We start from the raw sequence: 8,249 nt of genomic DNA on the forward strand, positions 1-8,249 counted from the left end.
TTTGATGAGATTTGGCGCATATCTGTAATTATTTGTGCATATATTGGACAAAGAATTAACATCTATTCTATTGTTAAGTTTAGAATAGATGTTAATTCTTTGATTTCAATCACCAATAGTTGTTAATATTTATATTTCAATATAATTTATAAAATTGAGGGAGTTTCTTTGTGGAATGGAATTTATTGGCATTGCATGTGTTGAATATATATGATTTTCTGTTTGTGGTTCTACCGAAACTCTGTTTGAATTTCAGGTTAGCACAGGTGGAAACATTCAATTTCCAGCCTCTTGTTATGCCTCTTCAAAGGATTATAGTCAGAGCTAATTTGGTTTCGAATTGAACTTCAAGTTGCAGTTGCTTCAAGGTATCTTTCATCACTTGTTATTTTGTTTTCCTGCAATTAATGGAAGTTCAAACTTTTCTGGTGATTAATTCTCTTAGAGTCAGTTTTGTTTACTTGCCTAGTTGGTTGCAATCCAATTGATTCTATCATGTGAGAGCCAGCTATTTGCTTATTGGATAACCATGTCTTAATCATCTCATCTATCTTTGGTTCAGGCATAAATCCTTTTTTTTTGGGTCTTAAGTATTAATCAGATGCTTTTTTTGCAGGAAATTATCACAGATGTACATGTAATGTGACCTTTTTGGTTTTTCTTTCTGATTTTGTGAATAAAATAAACTAGCTGCTGCATACTTGTTTCTTCATTTGATTATATGCTATTGATCAATGTTTTGCTCGTTGATATGTCACCATATGTTATTGTGACTTGTAACTGTAAAGTTTGTAAACTACAATCAGTAACTTGATTTTGCAGCTAAGGCTTAGTTTATCTAAACTGAATTGAAACCATATTCCCAAATCTTCATAAAGATTTCGACAAACATAGCATGTTCTCTAAGTGAAACTTAAAATTACAGAAGCGATGGTGATCAAATTGAAACAAAATGAAATTAGAATGATTGTGATTGAATTGATGTTATTAAACCAAGCATTCAGTGAGGAGGCAAGTGAAGTGATTACTGCTTTTTCTGGTTATTGAACTTAGCTTTGTAGATGCAACATTAATTTGCTTTAGTATAATTCAACCAAATCTCATTTATGTTTCATAGCATGAGAAGGAATGCTCAATTTCTACTTTCCCTCTTTTCTACTCCCTATCAATTAGGACCTTGTTCAGTCATTTAGATCACCTGTTTGTTTGTTCTTTTTGATTCAGTTTGAATTGTGGATCATAACTACTACTCCTAAATCAATTTCAATTTCCAAGAGTGAATATACGTCATATTGAATTTCTGCACCATAACCAGGAAATGAATAGTCATGAAGAGGCGAAGCCGCAACACAAATGCGGGTAATGTTGATTTTAGCAACATTAGCATTACAAAAAACAACTGGATAACAAGTCTCCTTCTGCACTTCTTCGACACCAACTCTCATCATTTTTGCCCATTCTTTTTTCTTATAAATCTCCATTACCCACACCTCCATAAAATTACCTTCTTTGCCTATAACACCAAGCTTCCCCTCATATTCTATCAGCTGAACATGTTTATAATCGTTACCAAAAGGAAGTGAAAACACATCGTACTTTTCATCATCAACGTCAAATGCCAAAACCTTTTTTGCAGATGTCAGCCAGTGAAATCTGCCACACACTGAAATAGCTGGAATCCAACTAAAAAAGTGTTCGTCACATGGCAATTTTACTTGCTCAATCTGCCTCCATTTACCAACCATTGAATCAAAAATCTCACATCTAAGACAGTTATATTTTCCAAAGTAACGATGCTTTGGTTGAGATAACCTCACTATCTTGTAGTGTAAAGGCTTTGATTTTAAAACCTTAATGGCTATCGACTCACTGAAATATTTAGTCTTCGGGTTTGGAATGCGTTGCCATTCTTTAGTGAGAGGTTTGCACACATAATATCTAGGAATCCTCTTATCCTCAATACAAACCAAAATCCCTTGTACGGACTGAGAGGGTAGAAAATCGAGAGAGATGTTATGATTTGGATTTCCATCAGAGAAAAAAGAAGCAGAAGTTTGATTAAATCTCAGGGTTTGTAAGAAAAACCCGATAAAGTGTTGGTTCTTTGAGAATGGAGATTTAAGAAGGAAGAATCGTAAGTAAGACGGTTGCAGTCCTTAGAAAGGAGTTTACAAGTTGCTAGAGTGTTGAATGATGAACGAGATAAAATCTCGAACAACATATCGGAAGGAACTTGAACTTGGGTAGAGCTAGATTCCATTGAATAGGATAGAAAAGAGTTGATTGAGCAGGGAAATAATTGGTTTTGGCAGTGGCGATAGGAAGAGTTGAATGAGCAGGGTATATATAGTATTTTGAAACTTGGGAATAAATATTCCTTAAACAACTTGGATTTCTATTGCTGTTACTAAATATTCCTCTAGACTTTGATATTCTATTGCTGTGTAAATTTCTGTTTTTAAATAAAATTAACACTGAGTTAGGTTTCTCATGTCCGACTTCTATTAGGAGTTGAAAATCTTTATTTATATTACTTTTAATTTAACCTATTAAGCTTAGATGATTAATTTAGTATTATATTATATTATGTTGTATAATTGCAGTGTCAATACTTATAAGTTTTGCGCAAATAATTAATTAGTAAAATTGGGTAGAAAGAATCCTTAAACAGGTCTAGGCAACTATAATTAGTTTATGAGTCGGATTAAACTGTGTTTTAATAGGATTCAACACGCTTTTGCGAAAGTTACTTCGCCCTCCGGCACTGTTATTTTAGACGGGATGTATTGAAGCTTAACAGTAAATAATTTATTATTCCTCACCTTTCTTAGTCTTCCTATTTTGAAAACACATTATAAGATCCCTAACTTTTGTTAATATTAACCATTTAGTTCTTTTGTCTATTTTTTTTAATAGATTTTGTACTGTTATATTTGGCATAAAGAGACAAATAGAAAATAACAGAGTAATATGACCATTTTGTATCTACTATGGTTATCCTGAAAGCTAAGACATGTTCGATTAAAAATCTAAAAAAACTAGGCAGAAGGACTAAATGGTTAATATTAATAAAAGATAAGGACCTTAAAATATGTTTTTCAAAATAGATGGACTAAACAGTGTGTTAGATAAAAAGACGATAAATAATAAATTATTTACCCAAAATAAAATCACAAGCCAATCCAAATGAGTTTATCTAAAAAAGGATGCCGTGCAAAAATACATCTAACATTTACAGTTTAGAGTAATTTTATCATGATGCAATTTTATTTCTAATGTTTGCCGTCAAAAGCAATTTTACCCCTAACATTGGCAAAATATGTCAATTTCAGACATCATTATAAACATATATTTTGTTCCTTATTCTGCACCAATTGTATATCCCTTGTTTCTAAAAAGATTTCATATTTTTTTTTGTGACTTAATAATAGAATTGGAGATTAATATTTTAAATTTGGCGAAAATATTTCAATATTTTTTTCCACCCCGTACAAAATAAAATATATTTTTAAATTTTTTTGGAACAATGATATGACAAGCACATTGGAAATGATTGATTTTTATGTATGACATGATAGTCAGATAAAAAAAAAGAATAAAAATTATATTTATTATGTACTTAATTTAACTCTTTGAAATTGTCACGTGACATACACATGGTTGTTTCGGGACTGTCATGTTATAGGTAGCCGAGTTCTTTCCAACGTATTTGCCATGTCACTATTCTACTTATTGTTTTTATCAAAACAAAATAAAAGTTTAATTATTGAAATTCAACGACCTTTTTGAAACTGATTTGAAAGTTCAGCGACTATTGGTGCAATTTATCCCTCATTTACTCAATAAATCCATGTGTCAAAAATAAAGAAAGATTTGAGAAAACTAAAACATATATCATTTTTAAGTAAGTTCAAAAGATCATTAAATCATTTTAAGTAAGTATAAGAATCTAAGTATATTAAGTACATAATGATCCTATGGAAACAGCTTCTTTTTTTAAAAGTAGGAATTAGCAAAAAAAAAAAAAAAAAAAATCTAACCAAACACTTAAAACTCTCATTTTGATCGTGAAAAGGCAAATATGAAGAGAGAAGGAAGTAACCAAACACTCCCTTAAAATGAAAAACAATGCAATAACTTTTCACATAACCTAATACATCGGTAGTCATTTAAAACTTGTCCAAAAAAGTCTAATGACTCTCTAATTTTGAAAACGATTGATTAGCATCTTGAAATTACTTAAAGTGACATTATTAACCTTCTAAATCTTACCAAGGAGAGGTTTGGACAATTTAAAACACGATATTCCTTTAAACATTAAGAGTTCAATAGATCACTTTAAGCAAATTTAAAGAGTTAGTCAGTTGTTTGAGGAGCAATCGACTTTTATGACCAATTTGAAAGTGTTGTGTATACATTAAGTCTTTTAGATATAGTGCAATTTTATGCTTCATTTTCCGTTATTAAGGTCTCATATTGTATTGTATCAACAACGTTGGCTTTAAGGATGTAAATGGAGTGGGGATTTCCCGTTTCTGTTGGTGACCCACCCTGAAGGGGACAGAGAATCTCCGATACATAGGACGGGGATGAGGATAATTTTGTTCCGCATGGTGGGGATGGGGATAATTTTGTTCCTCGTGGTGGGGATGGGGATCCTTAGCGGATTCTCAATTATTCCCGTTATAATTGCTTTTTTTTTTATGATTTAAGTATATTTTAAAAAAGTGATTGGTTGTTTGCAATTTTTAGTTTTTTTATGGTTTTGAAAATTCGGTTTGATTCTCCTCAGAGAATGGGGCTAAAGTTTTTGGAACATCTGTAAATTGAAAATGGGGATCCCCGTGGGAACGGAGATTTCCCACGGGATGGGGTAGGGACAAATCTATCCCAGTCTAACTTGCGGGATGGGTACGGGGAATGGGGAACAGGGATGGGAAATGCATTCCCACCCTACCCGTCCTGTTTGCATCCCTAATTGCTTTAATGTTCCACTGTTTTTCACGTTAGGAACTCGATCTCCCCCGGTAACCTGAAATTCATTTTTAGCCCTTAATCTTTTATTATATAATCAAACTAACAAACAGTAACTTATTTATTAAAATGTGACATTGATTTATTTATTTAATTTATTCAGTTGCAACTATTGGGTTGTCTAGCTGGAGTGGAGATGATACTAAGGGATGTGGGTTACCGAGTTAAGCTTGGAAGTGGAGTAGCGGCTGCAAGTACTTTCCTCCAAAACGCCACTCCTCTTATTCCTTCTAGGATTTAATTTTTTTTGGTAATGAAGGAAGGCTGAGAAAGCCCAGGACAAAAAGAAGAGAACAGAAAAAAAGAAGAATAAAAAACAAGGCTACAGACGAATGACTCTACTTAAAACGGATCCCCTACTGTCATCAGCAAGAATCCCCTGGAGGCCTGCAGGAGGCGCACCAACTCATGGTGACCCAAAGAACAAGAACCTGCGTAGTTCGCCAACCAGTCAGCCGCTCTGTTACCTTCTCTGTAGCTGTGCGTAAAGGTGATATTCCAATCTCTATCTCGATAAGCAGTGCAGCGAGAAATTAGCCAGGAAAAAGGGTGGTGTGGTTCAATCTCCTCCGTTATGAGACGGATCACAACTTGTGAGTCCAGCTCAAAACCAACCCGACGAAAGCCCTTCGCCCAAGCAATTTGTAATCCAAAAAATAAACCCCAGAGTTCAGCAACTGATGAAGTGCAGTAACCAATATTAGCTCCAAAACCTCCACACCACCGTCCCAAAGAGTCCCGAATGAGTCCCCCTGCAGAAGCAAGACCAGGATTTCCTTTACAGGCTCCATCTGTGTTGACTTTACACGGAGGTACCCAAGCAATCCAGATAGTTCTCGGAACCCTATACGGGCTTCTGTTGGCGGCGGAAGTAGCGTCAATAAACTCCATACAGAAACGCTTCACAATATCCATAGCGTTGTTTGGGAAAGGTTTAGATCCAAACACCGAGTCGTTCCGAAACCTCCACGCCCACCAAACACTACAAGCGAAGAACAGGGGCCAAGGAATCCGACCAACCATCCCTGAGTGGCGAAGGTTAATATCCAACCAGTCCCTAATACTTGCAATAAAGAAATTCGGTCGAATAGCATGCGGCACCACCATTTGCCATAAGCGTCTAATCTGATAGCAGTCACGAAGCAGATGCGTTGTTGTCTCTTCATTACCGCATCGATAACACCTTTTATCTTGAGCGAGGTGTCTTCTGAACCTTGTAGAGTTGCACAAAATACTATCATGACCCAATTGCCATAGAAAGTGCCGAATCTTCTCCGGTGCCTCCAGATTCCAGATCTGATCCCAAACCCGAGCCCCCTGTGTATTCTGATTTGTATCTAAAGCTTCATATCCAGATTTCACTGAATAATTACCCGTGGAGTTCAGGGTCCAGAACCAAGCATCTGGAGTCGTGCACTGAGGGCTAACGACAAAAGAGGCAATTCTTAGAAGCCCCGATGAATTGACAAGGTAACTAAGGGTCCTCCAGTCCCAATTATCAGTGTGCGATAGCCAATAATCTTGCACCGAGCGAGTTATTTGATCAGGCGGGACAGGCTGGGTCGTGTCACTTATTAAAGCCGACTTACCGCACCAAATATCAGTCCAGAACTTCGTGTTTGTACCATTGAAGATCAGTTTACCCATGCCATGAACAAGAACATTACTGCCAGCAACAATGCTCTTCCAAGTCGAGGAATGAGAAGAGTTAGCGTGGAAAATTAACATCCCTTCACGATCCCCACCATATTTACCACGCATCATTCGAACCCACAACGGCTCTTGCTGAATCAAAATCTGCCAACTCAGCTTGGCAATCATCGCCAGGTTAGCACGTCTAGCCGTTCTAATGCCGAGCCCTCCGACATTCTTACTTCGACACACCTCATCCCATTTCACAAGATGAATCCTTCGAACCGACTCTGAGGAGCCCCAGATGAACCTCCTACTGCACTTATCCAGACGATCACACACAGAAACCGGAATCAAAGTCGTTTGCATAATGTAAGTGGGGATAGCAGTGATAACCGACTTCGCCAGCGTAACTCGGCCTGCAAAATTCAAACAGCTTGCTTTCCAACCACTTAACTTCTTGTGCACTTTGTCCAACACATATTGATAGGTGGATTTGGACACTCGAGTATGAAGGAGAGGGATGCCTAAGTACACCCCTAAATCCAAAGTCCGAGCAAAGCCAAGGATATCACAGATACCTTGAGCAGCCGTGTCTAAAACATTAGAGGAGAAGAAAACTCTTGACTTACCAAGGCTAACCTTTTGACCAGAGGCATCACAGAAGCGGTGGAGGACATCATTGATGATGGTAGCTTGCTCCATACTAGCTTCTGACATTAACACTATGTCGTCAGCAAATAAAATATGGGACATTTCAGGACCCCGACGGGAAAGTTTGTTGGGCTTCCAGTGAGAACTCCCAACCGCGTCAGATATTAGGTGAGTGAGTCTTTCCAGGCAGATGACGAACAAGTACGGAGAGAGCGGATCACCCTGACGGAGCCCTCGGGTAGGATTGAACTGTTGGAGCTGTTCGCCATTCCAGATGGGACTAAGTCTGGAACCTGAAACGCAGTTCATAATTAAGTCAATCAAAGAAGCTTGAACGCCTAATAATTCCAGGGATTCCCGAATGAAACGCCAAGAGAGCCTATCATACGCCTTTTCTAGATCAAGCTTTAGAATCATGTAGCCCCGTCGACCCTTTTTCCTCCTGAAAGAATGAACTGCTTCCTGAAGGATAATCATATTATCCGTAATTTGACGACCAGGCACAAAGCTACTCTGCATGGGGCTAATAACTTTGGTCAGATGAGGCTTGATATGGTTCACAATGCATTTAGTAACAATCTTATAAAGAACATTGCAGAGGCTGATTGGCCTAAACTGAGAGATGTATTTCGGATTGTTGACTTTAGGAATTACAGTAATAAGTGTGTCATTCCAGCCCTGGGGGATCTGATTAGAAGCAAAGCACTCTCGCACAGCACTGCAGACTTGATTACCCAACTGATCCCACAGATTCTGGAAGAAGCAGGCTTGAAATCCATCCGGCTCCGGCGCCTTAAACGGACCCATATCAAAAAGAGCAGCTCGTATCTCATCATTTGACACAGGGGCAACCATTCTAGTAAGAGCCATGGCATGTAGCCGAGGGAAGTTAGCTCGTGTGACAAGAGTGGTGTGATCAACCATGTTTT

This window comes from Euphorbia lathyris, chromosome 6, assembly GCF_963576675.1.
Source record: "Euphorbia lathyris chromosome 6, ddEupLath1.1, whole genome shotgun sequence".
NCBI lineage: Eukaryota > Viridiplantae > Streptophyta > Magnoliopsida > Malpighiales > Euphorbiaceae > Euphorbia > Euphorbia lathyris.